This window comes from Macaca thibetana, chromosome 1 (assembly GCF_024542745.1).
Source record: "Macaca thibetana thibetana isolate TM-01 chromosome 1, ASM2454274v1, whole genome shotgun sequence".
In the NCBI taxonomy this organism is placed as follows: Eukaryota; Metazoa; Chordata; class Mammalia; order Primates; family Cercopithecidae; genus Macaca; species Macaca thibetana.
The window spans coordinates 166016571-166030629 of record NC_065578.1 but is presented as its reverse complement, the minus strand read 5'-3'; the positions used below and the strand labels follow the sequence as shown (position 1 = coordinate 166030629).

General features: G+C 38.5%; 1 protein-coding gene and 1 pseudogene across 1 annotated transcript in view; both read left to right on the top strand.

Moving 5' to 3' along the window:
- Positions 1 to 14059, top strand: part of CRB1 (crumbs cell polarity complex component 1) — a 282711-nt gene that overhangs the window by 16614 nt on the left and 252038 nt on the right. The gene's annotated exons all lie outside the window — the stretch shown is intronic.
- Positions 4036 to 5764, top strand: LOC126939692 (renin receptor-like; annotated as a pseudogene).

The following is a 14059-nucleotide window of genomic DNA, read 5'->3' as shown; positions in this document are numbered from 1 at the left end:
TGAAACACAATGATTCTCAAAGCTTGATGTTGTGTCAGGAAGTACTCTGCTACTGGCAAGAACTTTTTTTTTTGTTCTAGTTGGGTTATACAATAGCAACCTTGAGAGAGTAATTTGAGATTGAAGGGTACTGGGTGATTGCTAGAACTCGTTTATATAATTAGTGAAGAAAGTGCCTTTTTTGAGATTCTCATATATGAGTATGGATTTGCCAGTCATGTAAAGTTTATATATTTAAATTTCGTGGCCCAAGCAAAACAACATATTTATCCTCAATTTGGCCCATAGGCCCTATTGATGACCTCTACTCTGGTGTTTCACTTGAGTGGAATAAATGTGGAGGTCAGTGAAGTTGGATGCATAACCCCAAGAGAAAAGGATGTTGTGTGGGCTGTGTACATGTAAAAGTCCCTTGGATGTGGATGATACAAGGTTTGTGGATGGCAGGGAATAGGAGAGCAGGACATGATATAGGCAGATACATGGGCTTCAAAAGAGCTAATTTATTTTTACATTAATTTGAAGGAATAATGGACTGGAAGTAGTACTGGGGAACAAGGAAAGGAGGGATGTGTAGTAGGAAACACCTGTTTGAGCAGCTGCAGGAAAAGCAATATCCTTAGGGAATAACAAGTTTAAGTTAAGGCTAGAAGTTGGAAGGGGTATTTAGTGAAGAAGTTAGAGTTAGGAAACCAGATTTACTATAGCAGCAAGTGCAGTGGAAAGGCTTGATAGGTAGAGTAGGACAGGGTTGTTGAGGCATAGACAGTAAGAAGACTAAAGCCCATATAGCTAACAAGTACTATGGAAGCCCAAGTGAATTGAAGGTGCTCGTAGGTTTGTCATGGCCACTGAAAAGATTCATAATGTGTTTAAAAATAAGTATAAGACATGAGTATGACAAAATTGTCCACAAGAAAAAGAAATTGTCATTGATGAGAATTCAACCTTGGATAATGTTTTTAAAAATCTGACTCATAATTTTATTTGAAACTGGAACCTCAAGTACAATAAGGTTTATCAAATGCTTACTATGTCCTGAATTCTGTGGTAACTAGTTTAGTCTAGCAACACTTTTAATCTTCACAAAATCCTATGAAATAGATAATCCACCACTTACTGTTTTGTTTCTTTCACTTGATTTTTGTGCCTTATTTTCTTCACTTGAAAAATAGGGCTGATAGTAATAGTATGTACATCACAGAGGATTAAAAGAGACAATCCATGAGACACTGAGAACAGTGTCTAGTGCCAGGTCCATAAAGCTTACCTATTATTACCAATACTACTTCTTATATGACTGCTAATGTAATGACTATTCTTGTCATTTCACAGATGAGGCTAAGAGAGATTGAGAAACTTGTCCAAAGTGATGTTACACAGAGAATATGTAGAGGAGTAAGATTTCAAATGCAAATATCCTCACATTAGTCCTCTTACCTCTGCTGAAGCATTTGAATGGCTTCCATTTGGTTTTAAGATACACACCAAAATTCTCAACAAAACTTGTATGATCCAAACTGCATTTACCTCTAAGTTTTATACCATGCTTCCCTCTCTCTGTGCTCCAGCCACAGTGACCTTCTTTTACTACCTGTAAGTCAGATTGCTTGTTCTCTCCTCACAAACAGTTTTGTAGTACTGTCTCTGTGTTGGTGGCACTCACTCTCTTACATATTTTCATCCTTCCATGAGAAGAGTTCATCTCTTCTTTAGGGAAGCTTTTGTTAACTTCTCTAACTAGGATAATGACCCAGTCACATGTTTTCATGAAACTGCACACCTCTTCTTGGTAACACTTAACATAGCTATAATTTTTTGTGTGTGTTTTTCTGATTAGTACATTTCCTCCAGTAGACACAAGTCATCATCTTTGTTCTCCTTTGTGAGTCTGACCTACTATTTAACATGGAGAGGTTGAAAGAAAAAAAAAATTAACTAAAATTGATTGCAAAAAAGAAAAGGAATAGAAGGAACACAGTAGAGTGTTAAATAATAAAACAAATTGGATAAAGAGTTTAGGAAATGAAGTAATTTTAAAAGAGATGAACAAAAAGTAAGAACTAAGTAAAATAATGTAAAAAGATGTATAAACAAGTAAATAATGAACTTAGAAGAAGTAAAAATAAAATGTGGACCAGCAACATAAAAACACTGGATTAGGCATTCAAGAGAGGTGAGAACAAACTGTCTTACCTAAGCTGGTTTCAAGCGGACTTCTAAGATGAGACAAGATCCAAGAAGATGGGAGTAGGGAAGGTGTCAGACCGTGAGCTTTAGGGAATAAAGGTAGCTATTGTGTTTACTTTCTTTTGAGAAGAAGTTTTAGGTTGATTTGTCAATGACAGCTAATGTTTGGCAAAGTGGTAACACAGGAAGAAAGATATATTTCTTAGCATAATTCTTGATATGGTTTGGATTTGTGTTCCTGCCAAAATCTCATGTCAAATTGGAGGAGGGGCCTGGTGAGAGGTGATTACATCATGTAGGTGGATTTCTCCCTTGCTGTTCTGGTGATAGTGAGTGAGTTCTCAGGAGATCTGATCATTTAAAGTGTTTGGCATCTCCCCCGACCTCTTTTCCTGCTCTGCCATGTAAGACGTGCTTGCTTCACCTTTGCCTTACAATGTGATTGTAAGTTTCCTGAGGCTTCCCAATCATGCTTCCTGTACAGCCTGTGGAACTGTGAGTCAATTAAACTTCTTTCCTTCATAAATTACCCAGTCTCAGGCAGTTCTGTATAGCAGTGTGAGAACAGACTAATACAATTCTCTACAAGGAAGAGATCTACATGTCTTCTAATGAGCGGGCTAAACATAAAAGGGTAGTAACAGACTACAAGACTTGTGTTTTGCCTGGGGTGCATAAGGTGTGTAAAGTGAAGGATAGAGTATAATTACTTAGGAAAATAGAAGATATTTTTAGAGGCCATCTTGTTGTAGAGAGAAGAGAGCCAATGAGTAATAAAGCCAACTTCTAGCAGAAATGACTGTTAAGAAAAGGACCTCAGTTTTAGGTGGTAACTGCCTGAGTTGACAGTATGCCACTGATTCATAAGAAACAGGGGAAGATAAAACAAGGGGTGAGCAAAGATTTTGGTTGGAAAGATTCAATAACTATAGAATGAGTGTAGAATATTGTAGGATGAGTTCAGTTTTAGAGTCAAGACCCTCTGTGTTCAAACCATACCTCATCACATTCTGTTAGTGTCAGCTTTTATGCTTCTCAGACTGGAGTGAAAAACAGATGTGCTCAATGTTTCAATTCTTTCTGAAAAATAATTTTACTAGTAGTAATAAAAATCTTTTACACTGTCAAAAAGCACATATATTTTGAAGCAGGATGAAACATCTGCCTGACGAATTTAAAAAATAAAGACATTTCTTGCTGATTAGTAGTAGCTGTGGGATATGCCTTCATATTTCTTGCAACCCATTTTCAATTTCCTTTGTCATTAAGAGGACTTTAGTTAAAAAAAAAATCAAGAAGCTGTATGAAACTGCTTTGAATCACTATAAAATTGGGGTTGGGTGGTGGTGAAATGACTTTTTGTATTGAACCACCTAGCCCTGATCCTAACATGTGATCTGTGCCCAGAAGTACCATTTTCCTTGCCCTACTCCTCCTCTCTTCCATTTATGACAAGAATAGGTGATGCTTCAATTTTTAAGTTTAAAAAAATTCCTCTTCCAATATTGGGCAACTACAGACCTTTCCAACCAAAATCTTTACTCACAGGAATATATATATTCCTGTGAGTATATATATATATAAAATATATATAATAGAAATATTATATATATATATAATATTTCTATATGAAATACATAGTAGAGGATATTCTTTTAGAAAATATTCAATATATACAGGTATAATTTTAGTTTTTACTTTTTAAAAAAAATATTCCTTTAGCCGATGAAGGGGCAAGCCCCAGGAGTCAGGACGAGTCCTAATGCCATGACCCAGTCACACCACAGTGCTTACCCGTGTCCCGCCGGCCTGCTCCTTGTTGACCTGCACTGCTGCGGCCGCAGCCACACCATGACTGTGTTTGTCGTGCTCCTGTCCTTGTTGGTGGCGGGTGTTTGGGGGAAGGAGTGTAGTTCCCAGTCTGTTATTTTCATAAATGGAAATTGGCCTATACCAGGAGAGTGAATCCCGGACGTGGTGCATTGTCCATGGGCTTCTCTGTGAAGGAAAACCTTTCTTGGTCAGGACTTTCTGTGGGTGACCTATTTCATCGTCCTTGGGCTACCGTCATGGTGATGGTGAAGGGAGTGGACAAACTGGCTCTACCACCAGGCAATGTCATTTCATACCTTTTGGAGAATACAGTTCCTTTTGGTCTTGACAGTGTTGCAAATTCCATTCGCTCTTTATTTCCTGAGGAAATTCCTGTTTTGCAGTTGGTTCTTAGTGAGGAAAGAGTGTATTTGGTAGGGAAGGCAAACTCAGTGTTTGAAGACCTTTCAGTCACCTTAGGACAGCTCCATAATCACTTGTTTCAGGAATATTCCATTCTCAGTTCACTTCCCCTGAATTCTCTGAGTAGGAACAATGGAGTTGACCTGCTCTTTCTTTCTGAACTCCAAGTGCTACATGATATTTCAAGCTTGGTGTCTTATCATAAGCATCTAGCCAAGGGTCATTCTCCTGATTTATGTTCACTGAAACTGGCAGGTTTGGATGAAACTGGGAAGCATTATGGGGAAGACTCTGAACAATTCAGAGTTGCTTCTAAAATCCTTGTTGACATTCTTCAAAAGTTTGCAGGTGACATGTACAATCTTTACGGTGGGAATGCAGTGGTAGAGTTAGTCACTGTTAAGTCATTTGACACCTCCCTCGTGAGGAAGACAAGGACTATCTTTGAGGCAAAACAAATGAAGAACCCAGCAATTCCCTGTAACCTTGCATATAATTTTGAATATTCAGTGATTTTCAACATTATGCTTTGAATAATGATTGCCTTGACCGTGGCTGTGGTTATCACCTCTTACAATATTTGGAACATGGATTCTGGATATGATAGCATCATTTAGAGGATTACAAACCAGAATATTCGAATAGATTGAATATTCATTGTGCCAGAATTAGAAAAGGGGTTTGGAAATTGGCTGTTTTTTAAAATATATCTTACATTGTGATTTAAAGTAGATAGTATACTTTAAATTTATTAAAAACTCACATTTTTTCTCTATTTGGTGTGTGCCTGTGGTTTTTTAATAGGGTGAATTATAGTATTGATGTGAATCAAACTGTATGGTGTAGATTCCATAATACACTGAAATATGATATAGCCATTTACTAACACGATTTAATTCCCTTTAATGAGTTTAGAAATAGGCACTGAAGGAAATTAAAACATTTAGAATAGCTTGTGCTATTTATTATGGAAAAAAATGCACTGAATTTATTAGAGAAACTTATGAATGTTTAACTTCTTTACACAGCATAGGTGAAAATCATGTTTGGGCTGTTGTATGCTATGAACAATTTGTAAATGTCTTCATTTGATGTAAGTATCTCTGAAACAAGAGAAAACGTTTTTAACTTTGATTAGCCCTAAAATATGAATGTGATTATGCAATCACTTAGTTTTGAAACTCTTTCTGAATGACAGAGGATGGCTGCTTTTTAACCTTCTTCTTCAAGTTTGGTGACCCATACGGTCTAGTATGGATACTAAAAATATTACTTTTATCTAAGAAGAAACTAGCCTTGTGGAGTATAAATGCTTTTAATTATACACACAAAAATCATTGAAGCATGAATATAAAATATTTTTAGTTCAGTAACCTGTCCCCTTGTGTAAGTTACTATGGTTTGTGGTCCAACTTCATCCTATAGAATATTAAGTGGAAGTGGATGAGTTCTACTTTTTATGTTGGCGTGTACTCATGTCTATAAAGACTGACACGTTAATAATAATTCTGAAAAAAATTTCTTTAAAGCTGTTGTACTTAGCCAATGTTTAATGTCCTATTTACATAATGGAGTCTGAAACTCAGAGGAACTCCTTGGGTACCCAAAATTATAATGTATATCTAATAGAGTGATATATATATATACACATTAGTTCTATATATTCAGGTCGCAAAACACAATTACATTTAAAAGAATTTTAGACAGAAGCAACTTTGAATATATTAAAGCTGCAGTGCAGAAACACATTAAAGTTTTAAGGATAAACATTTTTTCCACTGGAGGGTGCAATTTGTCAGTATATCAAAATATTCACAGTTCCTTTAATGAATATACTTTATAAATAATATCAGAGAACTGATTATTTCTAAGACACTAACATAGAATGCTAAGCAGATTTCATGAAACTTTAAATAAATGAAATTTCACCAATAGGAATCTGGGCTTTATTCCACAATACACTTATGTGGAATATACTTATAATTAGGATCAAGTAAGCTAAACATAATTTTATTCTTTTATTACCTTTTTTGGATAACGTACATGACTTTCTTGGCTACTAATACTGCAAAAATGTATACTAATAATTCATGCTGAAGATACAGTTCTACTTATTAAGTTTTATAGTTGTTTTCTTTAGCAGTCTATGCATTTATTTAAAATTCTTTATGAAATACAGATTTATTTTATTAGACTTTATACTCAGTAATAATGAGTAGTCTAAGATTAAATGTAAATTAAATAAACAAAATTAACATATACATTTAACTGAAACTTTTTTGTTATATACATCATATAGTATGAAGGCTATTAGACAATGTGTACTTTAAATATAATACTAATGAAACATGAATTATAATAAAATCTAGAATTTATTAAGCACTGGCTAGGTATTAGGCACAGTTCTATATTTATTAACTTTGCATTTGTAATTTACTTACTCATCACAACAACCTCAACAAATAGATATCATTTTCTCCATTTCACAGATGAATTCAATGTGCCAAGTGACTTGTCCAAGTCCATACAATTAATATCTGAACTCCACTGAGATGGCCTGGCTCCAGAGCCCAGACTTAATCACTATTCAACAACTGTGTTAACCTTGTTGATGCCAACCACTGCTACTCAAATACCAATGTGTTGATTTTTATTTTAGACACTTGACGTCAGGAACTTTCCATCATGAGTTAATGTTTCAAAGTCATCTATCAAATATGTGTTTATGTTTTCTATTTGGCCTAAATTAATAGAACTTCTTTAATTATGACTTAGATAAATGAAACTGTGGCAGAGCATCTTAATTGCTTACCCCAGCAGCTCTTTCCATCCCTCTCAGTAACAAAACACCAATATTTTGCTGGCACATTGCCACAGTATAAGACTACATTTTCCAACCTCCCTCTCAGATATGAATGACCACATAAATGAATGAATTAACGTTTGGCTCCTTGTTACTTAGGCAATGAAATGTTAAGTGTAAGTGTTGTGTGGAACTTCCAGGGAGTCTTCTCAAAAACTAAGGTCTGTGATCTTGCTGCACTTACTCTTAGTTACTGTTTTCCACTACCTGCAGTGTGGGCATGAAGAGCAGCTAGAGCTTAACAGCTATTTTGGATCCTGGGGCAGGATAACAGAATGACAGCCAGACAAGGAAGGAACTACTGTCTCCTTTAAGCCCATATTTTGAGTCTTTCTAGCATACACAACTGTATCTAATCCTACTAACAAGTTTGATAGGTTTTTTTTTTAAATTTATTTATTATTATTATACTTTAAGTTGTAGGGTACATGTGCATAACGTGCAGGTTTGTTACATATGCATACTTGTGCCATGTTGGTGTGCTGCACCCATCAACTCGTCATTTACATCAGGTATAACTCCAAATGCAATCCCTCCCCCCTGCCCCCTCCCCATGATAGGCCCCGGTGTGTGATGTTCCCCTTCCTGAGTCCGAGTGATCTCACTGTTCAGTTCCCACCTATGAGTGAGAACATGCGGTGTTTGGTTTTCTGTTCTTGTGATAGTTTGCTAAGAATGATGGTTTCCAGCTGCATCCATGTCCCTACAAAGGACACAAACTCATCCGTTTTTATGGCTGCATAGTATTCCATGGTGTATATGTGCCACATTTTCTTAATCCAATCTGACACTGATGGACATTTGGGTTGATTCCAAGTCTTTGCTATTGTGAATAGTGCCGCAATAAACATACGTGTGCATGTGTCTTTATAGCAGCATAATTTATAATCCTTTGGGTATATACCCAGTAATGGGATGGCTGGGTCATATGGTACATCTAGTTCTAGATCCTTGAGGAATCGCCATACTGTTTTCCATAATGGTTGAACTAGTTTACAATCCCACCAACAGTGTAAAAGTGTTCCTATTTCTCCACATCCTCTCCAGCACCTGTTGTTTCCTGACTTTTTAATGATCGCCATTCTAACTGGTGTGAGATGGTATCTCATTGTGGTTTTGATTTGCATTTCTCTGATGGCCAGATGATGAGCATTTTTTCATGTGTGTGTTGGCTGTATGAATGTCTTCTTTTGAGAAATGTCTGTTCATATCCTTTGCCCACTTTTTGATGGGGTTGTTTGTTTTTTTCTTGTAAATTTGTTGGAGTTCTTTGTAGGTTCTGGATATTAGCCCTTTGTCAGATGAGTAGATTGCAAAAATTTTCTCCCATTCTGTAGGTTGCCTGTTCACTCTGATGGTAGTTTCTTTTGCTGTGCAGAAGCTCTTTAGTTTAATGAGATCCCATTTGTCAATTTTGGCTTTTGCTGCTGTTGCTTTTGGTGTTTTAGACATGAATTCTTTGCCCATGCCTATGTCCTAAACTGGAAAAATTCCCTTTGAAAACTGGCACAAGACAGGGATGCCCTCTCTCACCACTCCTATTCAACATAGTGTTGGAAGTTCTGGCTAGGGCAATTAGGCAAGAGAAAGAAATCAAGGGTATTCAGTTAGGAAAAGAAGAAGTCAAATTGTCCCTGTTTGCAGATGACATGATTGTATATTTAGAAAACCCCATTGTCTCAGCCCAAAATCTCCTTAAGCTGATAAGCAACTTCAGCAAAGTCTCAGGATACAAAATTAACGTGCAAATATCACAAGCATTCTTATACACCAGTAATAGACAAACAGAGAGCCAAATCAGGAATGAACTTCCATTCACAATTGCTTCAAAGAGAATAAAATACCTAGGAATCCAACTTACAAGGGATGTAAAGGACCTCTTCAAGGAGAACTACAAACCACCACTCAGTGAAATAAAAGAGGGCACAAACAAATGGAAGAACACATCTTGTTCATGGATAGGAAGAATCAATATCATGAAAATGGCCATACTGCCCAAGGTAATTTATAGATTCAATGCCATCCCCATCAAGCTACCAATGAGTTTCTTCACAGAATTGGAAAAAACTGCTTTAAAGTTCATATGGAACCAAAAAAGAGCCCGCATCTCCAAGACAATCCTAAGTCAAAAGAACAAAGCTGGAGGCATCACGCTACCTGACTTCAAACTATACTACAAGGCTACAGTAACCAAAACAGCATGGTACTGGTACCAAAACAGAGATATAGACCAATGGAACAGAACAGAGTCCTCAGAAATAATACCACATATCTACAGCCATCTGATCTTTGACAAACCTGAGAGAAACAAGAAATGGGGAAAGGATTCCCTATTTAATAAATGGTGCTAGGAAAATTGGCTAGCCATAAGTAGAAAGCTGAAACCGGATCCTTTCCTTACTCCTTATACGAAAATTAATTCAAGATGGATTAGAGACTTAAATGTTAGACCTAATACCATAAAAATCCTAGAGGAAAACCTAGGTAGTACCATTCAAGTTTGATAGGTTTTCAGAGTTCATTTTGTCTATCTTTTGGGCCTCAGTCCACCCCAGATCACAGCCTTTTTTCCTTTCCTCTTTTCTTTTTTTTTCTTTTTGACTTTCTATGGTAATCTCACTCCATCACCCAGACTGGAGTGCACTGGTGCGATCACTGCTTACTGCAATTCTGCCTCCCAGGTTCAAGTGATTCTCGTGCCTCAGCCTCCCAAGGAGCTGGGACCAGAGGAGCGCACCATTATGCCCAAGTAATTTTTGTATCTTTTGTGGAGATGTGGAGATGGGGTTTTACCATGTTGCCCAGGCTGGTTTTGAACTCCTGAACTGAAACGATCCACCTGCCTCAGCCTCTCAAAGTGCAGAGATTACAGGCATGAGCCACTGTGCCCAATAGATATGATTCTACCATGAGGTCATCAAATATCCTTACAGGCCACATGAACTTTGAACATGTTATTAAACTACTAATATATTTTATGCTTTTTTTAAATCATAATTTTTTAAAGATAATTTCTACCTGAAGTCCAAAATTATTGACTTAAATTATTGTACAAGTAGTAGTAACTTGTGTAGTAGTGATTTGTGATTGACTTTTAAATTGTCAATTATTAAAATACTTTAGTTTTTGCAGATTATATTTCCCCTTTTGTAACCAGGAAGATACTTGTTTTAGACTGTGTGTTTGTGCCCTGTCCCCTGCCATCCATCTGTTGAAATCCTAACCCCCAATGGGATGATATTAGTAGGAGGTCGGGCCTCTGGGCAGTAATTAGGTTTAAATGAGGTCATGAGGGAGAGCCCTCATGATGGGATTAGCATCCATAGAAGAAGAGAGAGGCAATATTCTCTCTCTCCCTGTATGTGCTCGCACCAAGGAAGGCCATGGGAGGTTGTTTTCAGGAAGAGGACTGTTTCCATGATGCTGTTAAAGATAAACCCGAGACCAGGAAGATAAAGAGGTTTAATTGGACTTAAGTTCAACGTGACTGGGGAGGCCTCAATCATGGTGGGAGGCAAAAGGCACTTCTTACATGGTGACGGTGAGAGAAAATGAGGAGATGCAAGAGCAGAAACCCCTGATAAAACCATTGGATCTCGTGAGACTTACTCACTACCATGAGAACAGTATGGGGGGAAACTGCCCCCATGATTCAAATTATCTCCCACCAGGTTCCTCCCACAACATATGGGAATTATAGGAGTACAATTCAAGATGAGCTTTGGATGGGGACACAGAGCCAAACCATATCATTCCATCCTTGACCCCTGCGAATCTCTTGTCCTCATATTTCAGAACCAATCATGCCTTCTCAACAGTCCTCCAAAGTCTTATCTCATTTCAGCATTAAGCCAAAAGTCCACAGTTCAAAATGTCATCTGAGACAAGGCAAGTCTCTTCTGCCTATGAGCCTGTAAAATCAAAAGCAAGCTAGTTACTTTCTAGATACAATGGGGGTACAGGTATTGGGTAAATACAGCCATTACAAATGAGAGAAATTGGGCAACACAAAGGGGTTACAGGGCCCATGCAACTTCGAAATCCAGCAGGGCAGTCAAATTCTAAACCTCCAAAATGATCTCCTTTGACTCCATGTCTCATATCCAGGTCATGCTGACGCAAGAGGTAGGTTCCCATAGTCTTGGGCAGCTCTGCCCCTGTGGTTTTGCAGGGTATAGCCCCACTCCTGGCTGCTTTCACAGGCTGGCATTGAGTGTCTGTGGCTTTTCCAGGTGCATGGTACAAGCTGTCGGTGGATCTACCATTCTGGCGTCTGGAGGACAGTGGCCCACTTCTCACAGCTCCACTAGGTGGTGCTCCAGTAGTGACTCTGTATTGGGGCTCCAACCCCACATTTCCCTTCTGCACTGCCCTAGCAGGGGATCTCCATGAGGGCCCCGCTCCTGCAGGAAACTTTTGCCTGGGCATCCAGGCGTTTCTTTACATCTTCTGAAATCTAGATGGAGGTTCCCAGACTTCAATTCTTGACTTCTGTGCACCCACAGGCTCAACACCACGTGGAAGCTGCCAAGGTTTGGGGCTTACACCCTCTGAAACCATGGGCTGAGCTGTACCTTGGCTCCTTTTGGCAATGACTGGGACACAAGGCACCAAGTCCCTAGGCTGCATACAGCACGGGGACCTGGGGCTGGGCCCACAAAACCCTTCTTTCCTCCTAGGCTTCTGGGTCTGTGATAGGAGGTCCTGCCATGAAGAGCTATCACATTCCCTGGAGACATTTTCCCCATTGTTTTGGGGATTAACATTTGGCTCCTTGTTACTTATGCAAATTTCTGTAGCCAGCTTGAATTTCTCCTAAAAAAAAAAAAAATGTTTTTTTCCACAATGAGATACCATCTCACACCAGTTAGAATGGTGATCATTAAAAAGTCAGGAAACAACAGATGCTGGAGAGGATGTAGAGAAATAGGAACACTTTTATACTGTTGGTGGGACTGTAAACTAGTTCAACCATTGTGGAAGACAGTGTGGTGATTCCTCAAGGATCTAGAACTAGAAATACTATTTGACCCAGCCATCCCATTACTGGGTATATACCCAAAGGATTATAAATCATGCTGCTATAAAGACACACGCACACGTATGTTTATTGTAGCACTATTCACAATAGCAAAGACTTGGAACCAACCTAAATGCCCATCAGTGATAGACTGGATTAAGGAAATGTGCCACATATACACTATGGAATACTAGGCAGCCATAAAAAAGGATGAGTTCATGTCCTTTATAGGGACATGGATGAAGCTGGAAACCATCATTCTGAGCAAACTATTGCAAGGACAGAAAACCAAACACTGCATGTTCTCACTCATAGGTGGGAATTGAACAATGAGAACACTTGGACACAGGGCGGGGAACATAACACACTGGAGGCTGTCATGGGGTGTGGGGAGACGGGAGGGATAGCATTAGGAGTTATACCTAATGCAAAAGATGAGTTAACGGGTGCAGCACACAAACATGGCACATGTATACGTATGTAACAAACCTACACGTTGTGCACATGTACTCTAGAACTTAAAGTATACTTTTAAAAAAATGGGTTTTTCTTTTCTGCTGTATCGCCAGGCTGCAAATTTTCTGAACTTTTATGCTCTTTTTCTCTTTTGAAATGAAATGCTTTAACAGCACCCAAGTCACCTTTTGAATGCTTTGCTGCTTAGAAATTTCTTCCACCAGATACCTTAAATCATCTCTCTCAAGTTCAAAGTTCCACAAATCTCTAGGGCAGGGACAAAATGCCACCAGTCTCTTTGCTAAAACATAACAAGAGTCACCTTTACTCCAGTTCCCCAACAAGTTCCTCATCTCCATCTGAGACCACCTCAGCCTGGACCTTATTGTCCAATATCGCTATCAGCATTTTGGGTAAAGCCATTCAACAAGTCTCTAGGAAGTTCCAAACTTTCCCACATTTTCCTGTCTTTTTCTGAGCCCTCCAAACTGTTGCAGCCTCTGCCTGATACCCAGTTCCAAAGTGGCTTCCATGTTTTTGGATATCTGTTCAGCAATGCCCACTCTATTGGTACCAATGTACTGTATTAGTCCGTTTTCAGGCTGCTGATAAAGACATACCCCAGACTGGGAAGGAAAAGAGGTTTAATTGGATTTACAGTTCCACATGACTGGGGAGGCCTCAGAATCATGGCGGGAGGTGAAAGGCACTTTTTACGTGGTGTCAGCGAGATAAAATGAGGAGATGCAAAAGTGGAAACCCCTGATCAAACCATCAGATCTTGTGAGACTTACTTACTACCATGAGAACAGTATGAGGGAAATTGCCCCCTTGATTCAAATTGTCTCCCACTGCATTCCTCCCACAACATGTGGGAATTATGGGAGTACAATCCAAGACAAGATTTGGGTGGAGACACAGAGGTAAACTATATCAAGGACCCTCTCCAAGAACCTGACCATGCTGACACCCTGTTCTTGGACTTCCAGCCTCCAGAAATAAATGAGAAATAAATATGTGTTATATGTGCCACCAAGTCTATGATATTCTGTCATGGCAGCTCAAACTGACAGAGACAAGCATTATGGTGTACTTTTCTTGAGTTCAAATAAATTTGAAAGTATTTTATGAGATTAGTAACATGATGTGGTAGTAAAATTGAGTAAGTATGACAGCCATTTTCTGTAAAGGAACTTGGAAACTTCCTAGCTTCCTGGCATTTCCTCTTTGCTCAGACACAAGCCTAGAGTCTTCTGATTTGTCTTTTCCCTCCCCCAAATCTTAATTAATTATTT